The sequence below is a fragment of the Amblyomma mixtum genome, chromosome 5 (genome assembly GCF_055824585.1).
Source record: "Amblyomma mixtum isolate Tamu chromosome 5, ASM5582458v1, whole genome shotgun sequence".
Taxonomy (NCBI): Eukaryota; Metazoa; Arthropoda; class Arachnida; order Ixodida; family Ixodidae; genus Amblyomma; species Amblyomma mixtum.
In genome coordinates this window covers 174,696,153-174,711,761 of record NC_143016.1, presented here as the reverse complement: position 1 = coordinate 174,711,761, position 15,609 = coordinate 174,696,153, and the positions used below count along the sequence as shown (strand labels likewise).

General features: G+C 48.6%; 1 pseudogene; it reads left to right on the top strand.

The window, feature by feature from the left end:
* Positions 1 to 995: 995 nt before the first annotated feature.
* Positions 996 to 13,375, top strand: LOC149344764 (uncharacterized; annotated as a pseudogene).
* The last annotated feature ends 2,234 nt before the right edge of the window (positions 13,376 to 15,609 follow it).

The following is a 15,609-nucleotide window of genomic DNA, read 5'->3' as shown; positions in this document are numbered from 1 at the left end:
TAACTTATACTGATGTTTGCTGAACAGTAAATGCAAATATTGCTGAAGAAAATCGATTGAAATATAGACAAATTCTGCCGCTACTCACTTCAAACTCGTGATGTCAAAACCAACGCGGGCTCTTTTCATCACAGTTTCGAGTGAAGACCTGTTCACTGCAGCTTCAGGAATTTCCGCCGAAAAAATTATTATGGTTTCCACGGGTAAAATAACCAAGAAAACTAATTTCTACCTTCAATGAAAATTTGTACTGATGAAGCTTCCCGAGTTGATGGCTACCAAGCCTGACTACATCCAACGAGTTACGCCTCGTATTTTCGATTGGGCCGCCAGTTGGCGCAGTCAGTAAATTAAACACAATGTCGTTTCTCGCGCATATATTATTTTTGTAAATTTGAATAAACACCTTTAATCAAATTTCTTTTTAACGAGGCAGGTAAGAAAGACTATTTTTCAAGAAATTGTCAAAACAGGAAACATTTGGAGCTATTAGATTTAAAATAACACCGAGATAAAAGGAATTCTTTTTAGTGAGAAAAGCAAAATGGAAGCGGCGCGATAAAACGCCCAGTTTGTTTTCCCGACCTCTTGTTTGGCTCCTAACCGGAATCTGAGAGCTGCTCAAATAATGGACGATCTTTTTCCCAAAAGACGTTTGGCAAGGCGCTGCGCCGCGTAATAACCAGAGGGCACGAATTTCCTCGGACTGTGCTCAAGCACCAGGGTCGAGACCGTGTCCGTGATTGGCGTAAACAATGTCCGCGACGCCCGGCACTCCGGGAAAGCGGGAGCACTTATTGTACGTTGACAGCATGGCGAAAACGCCACGAAGAGTTTGTGCGCGGTGACCGTATGGCTATAGCTGGAGTTACCGGAAGCTTCTCAGTGCCTCGGGCCACAATTGTTCGAAACCTTTATTCCGCTCTGCGAACGGAACCGCTGCAACTTCAACTGCCAGTTGGACGCGTGAGCGACCAGCGACGCGTGGCCGAGCGATGAGGCGCAACGGCGTCCGCAGGAACTGCGCATCGGAAGGCGACCGCGCCGTGACCCCTGCGCGGGTGCCGGTCCGCGAGTGGTGGATCGACGGCACAACACTTTGGACAGGCCCGCGGATAGGCGACACAGTGGCTGGCACTTCTCTCGGAAGGTGGGTGCTCTTTTACAAAGCTTGGTCCTATTTGAGGGCACTCTGAAAATGCTCATCCTGAATGTGAAAAGTACAGCCTTTGTCAAAAGTTTACAGCCCAGGGGGTTTGCTTCTGAGCACTACTGTGACGTTTATGTAGGACTCATGGAAGTCCCACGCATCGGAGGGAGCAGGGCCAAAAATCTTCTTACCTTCAGGAGATCTGAGACGCTGAGGACGCATTACGAGCAAAGCAGTGTGGCCCAGAAGCAAACCCGCTGGGCTCTAAACTTCTGACAAAGGCTGTACGTTGAGACCGCGACTGTTTACTTGCTAACCCACTGATGTCAAGCACGTGACCACGCGTTTGATCTCAGCCGCAGCGGCTGTGTTTTGACTGAAACAAAAGGACACAAACTTTCTTACGATGCGCGTTGAAGAACCACTGCAGAAACTCGCCGACCGCGACACGGGCGAGCCTTACAGTTGTGAGGTTTATGAGCGGGATTCGCTTAGCCCGTGATGTTGGGCGGGTTGTTGTGACATTATTGCTAACAGGCGCGAAAACAAAACGACAGACAGCGAAGACCGCACGAAACGTACACATATGTGCACTAACTATTAATAGTTTATCTCTTCTTGCAAAGGATAATTGATGGTTGCGAAGTGTTAAATCAACAGGAAATATGTGCCATCATGAATACCAAGTTTCATTATCTAGACATCTCTTCGCCATTTTGCCCTAAGAGACTGTTCTTGCTTTTCCATGCATGTCTGCCCTTCGTTTACCCATATCCCGAGGTATTTCTATTCAGCCACTCTGGGTATTTCACGGCCTTATATTGTAAGCACCTGATCAGCTATATTGCTTGTTACATCAGCTATATCGTTGAAAATCCTCACACCTGACCTAACTGCACTAAAACTGAAACATAGAGCGTATCCTTCGTCTCCAAAATTAACTTTGCCGTCAACTGGAGCCATTTGCCGCCAGCAGTCTGCGCATGCGCAGCGGCTCCCCGCGGAAGCGGATCCCGGTAGCCGATGTAGGATTGTGCTACGCTGTAACTCAGCAGTGAGTGCGGCCACTCAGCTCCTCTCTGGAACAGCCGCCCTGCATCCACACCTTGTTGTGCGAAGCATTTCTGCTACGATCACAACTGAGAAGAAGGGCCTGATAATTTCTCCAAAACTCCAGCTCCTGCCGATAACTTCAAGCACTTAAAGGAGTATCGCCACCTAATTCTTGTTGCGCGTTTGCTTCTCGCAAAACGAGCGTTAGACATTACAGTACGTGGATCACCGCGTGGACGACCGCTGAATTATTTGTAACTGAATCTCCTCTCTCATGTTGTTTCGGTTTCATCAACCGAATGGCGGCCGTGACGTATAGTTGGCCTTTAGGTCACCTGTGTCATGAAGAAAGAAAACTGCAGTATAAATACTGATCATCATCATCAGCCTGACTAGGCCTATTGCAGGGCAAAGGCCTCTCCCAATATCTCTCCAGTTAACCCTGTCCTGTGCCAGCTGCTGCCACCGTATCCCCGCAAACTTCTTAATCTCATCCACCCAACTAATCTTCTGCCGCTGCCTGCTACGCTTGCCTTTTCGTGGAATCTAGTGCGTTACACACTTGCCTTCTCATTACATACCCTCTTGCCTTTGAATCTTGTCTTCGCATTACATAGCCTCTTATCTCTCATCCCCAACCGTTCCCAATCCGGGCTTCTGAATACCTCCTGTAAACAGGCGGTGAATAACATTGGCCAGATCATGTCTCCCTGCCTGACACCTTACCTTATTGGAATTCTATTGCTGACTTTGTGGAGTACTATGGTAGATGTGCAGCCGTTATAGATATCTTCCAGTATTCTTACATAGGGCTCATCTACATCTTCATTCCGTAATGCCCGCATGGCTGCTGAGGTTTCGACTGAGTCAAATGCTTTCTCGTAATCTACGAAGTCTACATATAGGGGTTAGTTTTATCCTGCGCATTTCCCTATCACCTGACTGATAGCGTGAATATGGTCTATTGTCGAGTACCCTTCACGACAACCTGCCTGATCATTTGGTCGATTGAAGTGTAACGTTGTCCTGGCTATATTAGCGATTGCCTTAGTAAATATTCTGTACTCAACGAACAATAAGCTGATCGATTCGTAAATTTTCAAGTCCTTGACGTAGCCTTTCTCATGGCTAAGATGATGTTAGCGTTCTTGTAATGGTCGCACGGGGCATGCGTGGCTGTGCTGGAATGTACCCGCGCAAACGAACACGAACGAAGCAAAGATGCAGGTCAAGGCGCGCCTTATCTGGTCTCTGTTTGCGCGGTTAAGATATCGTATTTACTCGCATATAGGTCGACCTTTTTTTTTTTCAGAAATGTTGCCCATAATTTGTTATCGACCTATATTCGTGACAAAAAAACCTCGACCTATATTCGTGACGCAGGTCTTCATCATCATCATGCGGGTACACCGTGAATTGCTCTGTGTATCCGCATTGCTCTTTCGCTCATTTCTGTGGTTTTATCGTGGTAGAAAGCTTAGAAATGGGTAGGAGCGGTGATAGTAAAGCACGGGGGGCTTTGGAGGCGTACCACACAAGAAAAGGAGGAAAAAGTTGTGCCAGCGATACATCTGTGAACCTTTTCAAAAATGAGATTTCATATCTTGAACGCTTCTGTTGATTGCACATCAGATTTCTTTCTGTACGCGCCTAGGTTTCTGTATATTTGCTCGCTTTTCAGAGATCAAAGTCACATGACGTGTGCGGTTCTCCTACATCGTATGTGCATGTTTTTCAAAAGATATGGGTCGACTTATATTCGAATATTTTTTATTTCTCGGTGAGCCCAATGTATAGGGGTCGACCTATATGCGAGTAAATACGGTATGCGTTTCAGAGCAAGCGAACAACTAGCCCGCCGGTCCTTCAGCAGCTTTTTGCCCAATGCTCCCACCATGCCTGTATGTGATGCAAAAAGAAAAGCGAATTGAATTTAATTCTTGCGCAGTGCTCGGCAGAACAGTGAGGGGAACGGAGGATCGATCCAGCGTGCGTCCAGGGGTGATGAAGTCCCTGCTGCTCGTGCTGCTACTGATGCTGGCTGTAGGAACGGGCGCCATGCCCGCGAGGAAGGTGAGTCCACACCGTCGCGGCGGCGTCGTGAATGGCCGCCACCCTCCGTCTCAAAGCCGCGCTTCACTTCTCCTGCTGCACCGGAAAAAAAAAAAAAACATTCCGGAGTTGACGCACCACAGATATTTAAGCTTAATGGCTTCCGTAGCCCCATGTTCGCAGCGCAAGTCGGGCCTTCGTTGTATTCCCTTACAAAAATGACTCCTGAGCTTCCATTGACGCCTTGTTGAGCTCTTGTTGAATCAACTGGAAACCAACATGAGCTCAATGTATATTGAGCCTACTCAACACCTGCTAAACAAAATTTTTTTGTTGAGCGTAGTCAACACATTAATTGTTCAGCAATTTCTATTGAATTTAATTTGAATCGTCTCAAGGCAGCCGTTTCTAAGCCTAACTAAATGAAATCAGTTCGACAAGCATCACATTTTACATATTAAGAACGCATGCAGCACCCGTTAAAACTCTCGTAAACCGCTCAAAGTCATTTTCTTGCATCGAAAAAAGTGCTAGAAGGGCAATATGCTCGTTCAGGCATACCTACTTCGGAGGATTCGTATGTGCGCTCATAAAAAATGGCGCTTAATTAGTGCTTTATTTATGCCGTTTACGGATGAATCAAGGTCTTCAACAGAACGTTGCATGCATAAACTTGATTACTTCTACACATAAAATAAATAAATATTAATAGTAATAATTGACATAACTTTGCTGATCGGCAGGACACTACCTGCGCAGGTCCGAACACCTCTGAGTAAGACTATATAAGGGTGAAGTCGAGATTGCACTTAAGATGAACTCTTATTCAGTTCATGCTATAGCCTCGTGTGCAATACTGTTCCATGCTCTTTATCTGATGGGTGTGTAAGGCGAGTGTGTGTGTGTGTATACACGTGTGTTTGTGCGTATGTGTGGAGCCCTACGCCACTGGGGATGTCAGCTGCGACGAGGAAAACACCTGTGGCTAGCTAATGTTGCCCGAGACTCCGCGTTAGCAAACGCACCGCTCGGGGGGCGTTCGCTTCGTCAACGTACCAAGACGCTGGGCTGCATAACCAACGCTACGAGGACTATTATTACTAAAGTTAAATACGTCCGTATGTACCGGTCCCCCTTCATCAGTCGTGACGGTGGCTCGGCGGTGACAGCTGCCGCACCAGTACCTTGGCTTGCTGCCGACTCCCCGGCACTCGGACTATCGTGCCAGACCCGCCGTCTCAACCCTCAGAAGCATCGCACTCCGTGTGGGTTTGAGGTCGCTGAAATGCAAGCCGCAGTTCTCTGCCAGAACTTCGTTGTTGGGACTGCCAGTACGAAGAGCCGAAACAAGCAGAATACGCAGCAATGGTACTGGTCCATATGGCCTCCTCCTCTGGGTAAGCCACCGCTCCTTTCATGGCGGTCAAGTCGTTTTACCAGAGTAAGCACAAATGCGCCACCAGAACCATTGCTGCGTATTCCGCTTATTTCGGCTCTCTGTAGTGCCATACGATGAATATTTCTGATAACTTTGATCTAAACACGCAAGTATTCCACTCAAACATTATATGAACAAAAAGGAACCACGAAATGCCATGAACAGGGTCGTCCACTCTTAGTTAGAATGCGCTAGCGCATGGCCGCACTCTTCAGAGGGCCACCGCGTGCGACACAGTCACTCATCGCAGCAAAGTGGCGCAGGAGAAGGTGTACCTGGAAGTGGTGCTTCGCGTCATCTGCCACTTCGCTTCGATGCGCAGCAGTTTCGGACGCAGTGACCCTCCAAAGAGCACGGCCATGCGCTAGCGCATTCTAACAGTGGACGACCCTGAACATGCCAGCGGTGTAGCCGAAAAGAACCTTTTACAGGGTGCATTTAGCGATGCAACGCCCGAGCCAGTTAAAGATTTATTTGGCCGGGTGTACATGTCTCTAAAGCACCCTTCTAAGACAACATCGTATTCATTACACGCGCCTGTGTTCATTCCGAACCATCGAGCTTGCGTGGCGGAGCCAGCGTGCTGTATATCCTTGCCGGCCTTTTAGTTCTGTTATGTTTCTATCAAGTTTGCGCCACGTACATATATATCCTTTCTGTACATAACCATGTAGAATAATTACCATGAAAGAAAAAAAGAGAGCTGGCGTGGCGGAGAGGTTAGCGTGCTCGCCTCGCACTCCGGAAGACCTGGTTCGATTCCCCAACTGGAACAATTTCCTACTCGGTTTTATTAATTAATTAATGCATATCGGATTCCTCGCTCACGGCCAACGCCGCCGACGACGGCAGCGGCTTTTCTGCGACACGGGGCCCATAACGCTCTCGCGTTAAAACTGCGTTCAGTTTGAAGACTTAGTTTTCCGTCGCAAGATAGCCCGCGTTACTGCTTTTCATAAGTTGTATCATCATCCACTTCGCGAGGATTTTTTGACCCCGCGAATGCCATTCTTCCACTTCATGATCATGCATACAAAGTTAAACGCGTCATCTGTTGTACTTACCATTTTGCGAGATCATTCATTCCCCGCACTATGAAAGATTGAAACGACTTACCTTCGCATGTTGCAACTAAAATTAATTTATCTAAGATAAATTCCAAGAACTTCCTTATTCATCCATTGCCATCTAACACTTTTTATTATTTAGTGTTTTTTTTCCCTAACCATCTTGCCCTGCATTGCACCCTATTGCTGCTGCACCATTGATGCATAATTTCTTCCTGGCGTTTTTTATTGCTGTCCTTGTTTGTATTTTTATTTTTATCTTTTCGTGTATCATTTCAGGCCTTTTTGCGTCGTTTCTGCTATCAAACTGTTTTTTTCGGAAATATCTAACTTGATTTCTTTTATGAATATGGTTGTACTTTAACTCGTTCTGTGGATGCTTGTACTTTAAGTTGTTCTGTGGAGTTTATCGCCATTTCTGTTTGCCGTTTGCACTCCTTCAATGTATATGCTATTTACCCCTCGTGTAATACGCTTAAACTGAGGGGCCTTGAGGGTATCCTGAGTAAAAAAAAATGGCAGTGGCTTAGCTCAGCTGCGCCAGGATATCCGTAGCGAGATGTACGGTATATCCCTGGTTACGTCTAGTTGTTTTGCTCATGGTCCGACGACTCGAGTTTCTCCCGTCTACTACGCCGCACAGCGTAGGCCTCGCTCTCCTTGGCCGCCATGATAGTGTGTTTTTTCCACCGCCGCATCATCAGCATTTATACATCGGGACCCTCCCCTTGCTGCGCATGCGCAGTAGAGCACGGCGCGCCAGCTGCGTGTCGCGCATGCGCAGCCCCTCTCTCGGTCGGAGGCGCGTGGCGTCGGCAATTGTGACGTCACTCGGCGGCTCCTCTCGGTCGGAGGCGATCGGCGCGGCGCACCAGCTGCGCGGCTGTGACGTCACTCGGCTCCCCGCACAATGCGGACAAGTGGCGCCGAAGGCCCACAGCGAAACGGCGAGACTGCGGGTAATGTAGCTCTCGCTACAAAACCAAAAAAATGTATCGACAGATAGCATCGAAGATACGTGCATCTTCGCTCTGTCTATGTCTAGCAGAAACTACCGTAAAAACCTGCGTATAGTACGAACCCGAATATAATACGAGGCTAAGTTTTAGAGACGCGAAATGGGAAAAAAAGTTTCACCCGCGTATAATACGACTAACACAAGCTAACACAAGGCGTGGTTACACTCCGACGTAGCGCGCGCGCGCGCGGCACGGCGACGTCACGTCGGCGAAACGCGACCCTCTATACTCCAGCGGCGCCCGATCGCCAGCGAGTTCGGCGGCTTCCGGCGCGGTCTGACTTTAGTCTGACTAGGGTCCCTAGTCTGACTAGTCTGACGGCGCCCGGCGCGGCGTGGAATGCAGCCGGCTGCATTTCGCGCGGGTATGGTAGTGCCGGCCGCGCCGAGAGCGCGCCGAAGCCACCCACTCAGAATGCACCGCGCGCGCCTCCCACGCCACTCCTCCCCTCTACCCCCTTCGCCACTCGCCTCCTCTCCCAGCCGGTTTTCGAACGAAGAACGTTCTGCGCATGCGCTGCCTCGCGTCGGAGCGGCTGGACTGTAGAGCTCCCGAACTGAGCCTGGCGTAGCGTCGCCGATCTGACGTAACCGACCACAACCGGCTCTCGCCCGCGCGCCGAGAACGTCGGAGCACGTGCGTTGTCAACAGGCGCACGGCACACCGCGACCCCCCTGCGCACCCAACGGATCAACAAAGAACGACGTCGTGACGTCGTTTGTGGAGAGTAACGAAGCCAAGCCGTAGCCACGCGCAAATAGCAAAGTCAAGCCGTAGCCACGCCGCAAAAACGAAACCAAAACTTCGAGCAACTTCGGAAATTTTTGTTCCGATCCGCAAATAGTACGAGGCGGAAATTTAGGACGCTAATTATGGGAAAAAACATCGTATTATACGCGGGTTTTTACGGTAGTATATTAGTCGGCATATAACTACACCAGTTGTTCGCCACCTTTATGAATAGGTGTCTCCTTGAAAAGGAGTCAAAGTCTTGCGGGACGGTACTCATATTGAGCGACTATGCATAAAATGAACGCAAACGACACAAAATCTTTTTTTTTATGGGAGTTCAACGTCCAAAAGCGACTCAGGCTATGAGAGCCGCCGTAGTGAAGGGCTCCGGAAATTTCCGCCACCTTGGCTTCTTGAATTTGCACTGACATCGCACAGAACACGGGCTTCTCGCATTTCCCCTCCATCGAAATTCGACCGCCGCTGCCGGGATCGAACCCGCGTCTTTCGGGTCAGTGGCCGAGCGCCATAACCCCTGAGCCACCGCGGCGGGCCGAGGCAAAATCTGTTCTGAGTGATCGTCTAGCGGAGTAATACAGCACGCCGCGAACCGCGGCGCAATGTCGCCAATTGCTCCTTTGTTAAGTTCTATTCTACTATAACATTATGTTCAACATGCTCGGAAAAGAATAGTTTTCAGGCAGAGTGAAAAATTGGGCATGTTGGTACTGATTCATTTTAATGGAAGGACAGCGCAAAAAAAAAAAAGGACGAGCCACTTGAAGGCACACGCTGCGAGCGCGTACTCTAGTAGGTACTGTAGGACAGTAAGCGCTCTTAGTGTGTGCCAACTCTTTGTCCCTCTTTTTGCCCTGTTCTTCCATCGAAATGAAATAGTGTTGCGATAAGATTTTTTGTCCTTTGATTCGGCCCAACCAAAGCCTGTCAAGAGGGCTATTGTTACCTGATCTGCAATCTGACCTCCTCAAGTCATGCCCCCACATGATGCAGTCGACCCTTCAGGGTGAAGTCATAGATTAAGTATGTTTATCTATGGTGAGGCAGCCAGACTGCGCAAAGCGGGGTTCCCTGGCCACCTATTGAGAGCAGTGGCCGAGACACTATTGCAGAAAATCAATGGAATGCGAAAGAAAACAAGGAGGACTTGAGAGCGCCAGACCAGCGGTATCCCGTACATGCACAGGGTGGCCCACAGTCTCAAAAAGATTGGCCCCAAGTACGGCGTCCGTGTACTCTTCTCTGCACCATTTAAATTGGCCAAGACGTGCGCTAAGGTCAGGAGTGGTGGCCCTGCGCATACCGGCTGTGTAACAAAACACGCACAGCCGTACGTCCGGTGCGCCACAAGATGCCCCCGTCGTGTGAGAAGTAAATGTCCGACAAACTTGGCGTCGTGTGAACGAACGTGCTGCAGGGGGCAATAGAAAAGCATCTGGGTCGTCCCAGAATCTACACGCGCACTGCCGCTCGTGCAAAGACAACGAAGAAAACTGTTAGCCTCGACTTCAGGAAATCTAAATTCTAACTAGGATAGATTAGGGCGTGAACTACCTGAACCATTTTTAAGGCGAAAGTCTAATGGCTCATACTGTCGTGACCAAGACGTGTTAGCAAATTTGTCCGCGTTTCAGATGGTCGAAATGGTCGTGACGTCACTGCGCGCGAATTTTGACGGGTGTCCAGCGAAATATCTGAAACAGTTACTGCGTAATTTCCTTTCCTCAAATACAATTTTCATTTTCTTCATTACGGGCCCTCTTTGTCTTCTTTCACTCCCACTTCCTCCCTTCCTGTACGGTGCGGTTCAGGTGTCCACCGAGATCACGGAGAATTACACCGCCATTTCCTTTCCTCAAAAAGCGTTGCGGGAAATGCGTAGGCTACAGACGAACACTTTCCCTAACCTGTACATATACAGCAAAATGTCACCAACGCAATTCAGATCAGACTGTCCCTGGTGCGGCGGTACACCTACACTCTATCACATTACCTGGGAGTGCGAAAGAAACATAGCATTCCACAATTATCAACCACCGAGTGAGGAGCAATGGGAGAGCTGTCTCTCCAGCAGCGAGCTCGAGGTCCAGAGGGCCTTGGTACAGCACGCTGTTGAAGCGGCACGACTCAGTGGAGCCCTGGACTGAGGGCCCACCCTTGCTCGAAGACTCAAGTCGCCAGCGCCCAAGCAGGACGACCAAGAAGTCTTCATCTCCGCGAATCTCTTGAAAGAGCAATAAAAGTTTTCTCTCTCTCTCTCTCTCTCTCTCCTCAAAAAGCGTTGCGGGAAATGCATCGCGCCGAACGGCCGATGGCGTTCCGTGGACTCCATGGCAGCGCTACAACACGCTGTCGCGTTCCACTCCTAAAGGCGAAGCTTAAGCGCCATTAATTGGCAGTTAATTACTGCACCAATAGAATGTGAAGTGAACAATCGCGTAGCAGAATGCAGCACTCAGGCTTTAGCCTTTCACCACTTTTGCCGCTAAAGTTCCTCGTAATTTTTATCAAGAAGAGAGGCGACACTTGCATCAGCACCACTACAGTCTCACTGTGAGCAAGTCAAATCAGATTCTTTTGAAAAATAGGCGCCAAAATGCTGTCTAGCCTCCTCAGTCTGCATACAATGCTTTGTTACGCTGAATGCGCATGTGCTCACTGCCTTCCTTATAAATAAATGCACAAGTATGTCCCAGTAAACTTAGTTCGAGTCAGCGCCTATTTCTGTGTGCTCGTCTGAAACACCCAGCGCTCAATTACTCCAATACACTGTAGCTCAGCAAAAGACGAGGACACAAGAGACGAGAGACGAACACCACGAGCGCTAACTTCCAACAAATTTTATTCTCCTGAAGCATCACATTTATACGCCAGAAAACAGGAATCACATATGCCAAAAGTATCAATTCCTTAGAAAAGCGAGCTCTTTATATCTGAGAGGAGAACGGAAGGTGTGCTTACACACGCGCATCCTGACCTATTTATCTTTTCGGCTTGAATGATTTCGCGCGTTACCCTTTCTCTGCTTTTTTCCCATTACCACACTTTTATCAAAGAAAGGCTTACAGGTTTTGACTTGCATGCGAGAATGGGATCAACCAGCGATCTACCTTGCTTGATGCTTCAGGAGAATGAAATTTGTTGGAAGTTAGTGCTCGTGGTATTCGTCTCTCGTCTTTTGTGTCCTCGTCTTTTGCTGCGCTACAGTGTATTGAAACTGTGTACCAACAAGTACAAAAAGCCACGCTAATCAATTACTCATTTAGAAACAATCATTACTACGTATGAGAGAATTTATTCCTGAATAATGGTAACAGCACGTAAAAAAAGCACAGGCAACGCAACAGGCAGAGAAACATACATACGTCGCCGCTGTCCGCTGTATACGCTTTTTTTTTGTGCAGTGTTAACATCACCCAGCATGTGCTAATCGTGTTGAATATTCTCCGTGTCAAATACACAGGAAAGGGAAGAGGCCTTCTGCTGATATGTCATGTATGGGTCTTCCCAGTAGTGCTTCGTGTGCCGGAATCTTCGCTGTTTCCGGAATCTGCGCTATTTTGTGTTCATCCTTTTCCTGTGTTCGTCTCTATGTGTGCGCAACTCGTTCTTAACAATGGCCATGAACTAACTAGCTCAGCAAGCAGTTCTTCTAAGCTAGCTGGAATCTTCAGCACATGGAACCGCACATGGGTACACAAAACAACAACAAAAAAAAACTGTACAAAAGGCATTGATTCACGCTTTTCTTCAGCGCAAGAAACATTTCTGCTGCGTAGGCGCAACTGGAAGGTGGCGCGGGCCTTCTTTCTCGCTTAAGCGGAGTGGTTTCGCAGAGCACGCGGAAAAGTTGAGGGTCGCGCCTTGACAACGTATACCGTATATTACCGATCATAAGTCGCCTCCGATTATAAGTCGACCCCCAACTCGCAGCCCCCTTTGGGCAAAAAAGTTAGACTCCGAATTTAGGTCGACGCTGCCGCACCCTGCGGTCCTAGCTCGCCCAGAAAGTTTTTCAGAGGGCCGAGTCGTAAAGAAACATTTATTAGTTCACGAGACATCTCTGACTCATCGTCGCTTGTGAGGACACTGTCGTGATCATCATCTTATGAGCCACTGCTGCCGCTGGTTTGTCGATAACAAGTTGCTATCGTATTAAAACAAACCTTTGGTGCATATCTCAATTAAATTCGTTTTTTAAGCAGATCCACTTTCGTACCGTGTCCGACAACTATTATGGAATTACTAGCGCACGGGGCGTGATATTATCCATGACTCGGTCGAAAGTACTTTTGACCCCGCATATAGCCGACTTTGACTCCGCTTATACGTCGACTCCGATTATAAGTCGACCTCCAACTTTGGAAGGACATTTAAAAAAAAAACATCGACTTATGCGTGGCAATATACAGTATTATGTTTTTTATTCATGGCGCGTTTGTTCTGTTGCCAAGGTCCCTTCTGCCGGCGCCCAGAGCACTGCGGTCGCCCTGAGGCAGCAGCCGCCCACAGCCGCCCAGAAGGGCGCTGATCCCCCGCTGGTGCTGGTGAACGGCACGGACACGACAGCCGACCGCATCTGCCTGGTGCTGCACAGCATGGGCGAGAAGGCACGCCGGGACCTGATGCAGCAGCTGACGCGCGCCACGTACGCGTCGCCCCGGAGCCATGAGGAAGAGGAGTTCGCGGGCCAGATCCAGGAGCAGTGGGACGCCTTCGTCGGCAAGGTCAAGCAGGTGGCGAGGAGCACCTGGGAGCACCTGGCCAGGCGCATGGCTTCCTCGCTCGAGCAGCTGGCCACGTGATGCGCCCTACGGGGCCGCTGCCGGGGAACAAGGCGACGAAGCATTTACGTGGACTGCGGTCATTCATCATAGGCAACCTGAATGGGCCATGACGCCCAGTTTTAGAACATTATTTCACTTCATTCCTCGTATGCTCAATTGCTCGAAATGTGAGCTCACTCGGTGTGGCAGATATCTGTAAAATAAATGATTTTTTTTTTGCTTCTCAGGAAACAGCTTTGTGGTGAGGAAACCATTGTGATCGTCACAGAGGCATAACCGGGCCGTCTCGTCTTCTGGACGTTGTTCGCTGCGTTAGGTTTCGGCATGCCGAGGACTGCGGTCACTTGAAGCGGTTTTTAATTAAATGCAGTAAAGCCCCCCCCCCCCCCCCTCCTCCCGCTTTTTTTTAGGAAGACTGCTGCCTAGTAAGCGAGCTATTGTGATCTTTGGAGAAGTCGACATGTTCGCGGGGCTCGTCTCGATGTCGTCTAGGAACGAGAAATCGGTAGTCGTAGGCTTTTGCATTAAATAACACATTTGGATGTACCTTATTCATGCGTTGCGTCGAATTCAAATTAATAGTTTCTCAACAGCCAAGTGCTTCCGTGACGTGGTCCATGCCCATAATACTGGAGTGATTGCTCAGTAGCATCCACCTAAGCGCAGCCATGCACCTACAGTGGAAAACTTTGCAATTTTCACAGAAACTTCGCAGTTAAAAAAATTCGCCCTGGTCCGGGGTTCGAATTCGGGGCCACCGGCTATCCACTGTACCAACTGAGCTGACCAGGAAGACATGTAGACGGGTTCTATACCAGTACCAGGACACATTTTTCTTGAAATTGGAAGCTTGTGAGAAAGCCGTACAGCTTTGTTCTGTAGCAGTATGGCCGCGTTCGGGTAGATTTTAATGATAAATTACTCTCCTATTACAAATGCCCCCCACACAGGGCGATTCCCATATGCACGTGGAACTGGCACACCCTCGCCCTTGGCTCTGCTGATGTGCGTCGCGAAAAGCGTGGTCGTCTGCTGCAAAGTAGTTGCTTGCTACTTCTTCGGCTAGGTAAATAAGGCCTGAGATAAGCCTTATCACCCCGGCAGCACAAGCGTCACGCTTGCATCGCGAAAGAGGCACAAGAAACCAGCGACTGCATGCTGCAAGGACAAGCTACTGCTAGGTGAAGTGTGAGTCGAACGTGCGTTGACTTCGGCCGGTACAACCGCATTGTGAAGCCGATCGCCACTGGAAGCCAGTGCAAAGCGTGATGATGGACCTAATGCGGCGCCGGATGTCGGTACGCCGCCAATGGAATAGTTTACCGGGCGGAAGAAAAGGAGGACTAAAAAAAATTATCAAGCAGAACTGGGAAATAACAGGCAGACATTCAGTTTGTGGAAACCGCTGTTTGGATTCAAACCAGCGACTTCTGGTGTTATACGCACTACACGAAGCGTCCATTTTTCTTTATTGTATCGAAAACTACACCCTCCCTGTACCGGTTTGTACCTCACAAAACCAGGTTGCATTATGCGAACATGCCACCCAGTAACGCAAATCCAAATATCTAGCTGCACACTGGGCACATCATTAGGCTTGGCACTGGGCCCCAGTGTCACTGGATCTTGCATAAATGGAGCTGTGTAATATTTACTGTAATAGAAAAAGCAATATGTTCAACAGCCATTTCATAATCTCTTTAGTTTACTTTATTTCCCAGTAAAGTTACCGTAGTAAATTAGCAGCTGGGATTCTTGCGCAGCTTTCGTCTAGCAGATGACGGGCGGACGAAAGACGGGTGGACGAAAGATGCCCCTGTTAGAACAAATGATTCATTCAGATTGCCTCCAGTAAGTGGGACTGATTATTCCGCGCTATTTTCACAACCCTACAGAGATACCAATTTGATAGAGAGGAGGCAGGAGCTATGAGCCTTATTTCATAAGCGCCAGTAAGAAAAATTTGCCTGAAAGTCACACTTTGAGTTAAGGTAAGGGCACAAATACATCGAAGAAAACGTCGAAAATATTCAGATGTCTCAACACAATATTCTTTTTGCTGTGTGCACTCCCTTTTGTACTCAAGCGCACATTAATGCCTTCCTTTTAGAGCATAAAGGCTGACTGGTTCTAGGGGACGTGCGCTATACTGGGTGATTTTTTTAACGCTCGCAGATTTTTGCGTTACAACCTGCGAGAGGTGCGCCTGTGCGATCTGACCAGGTAGTTTTCACAGCAAGACGTTCATTGTGCACATGACAGAGCTCAATAATTCGGCGATTAATCGACTACA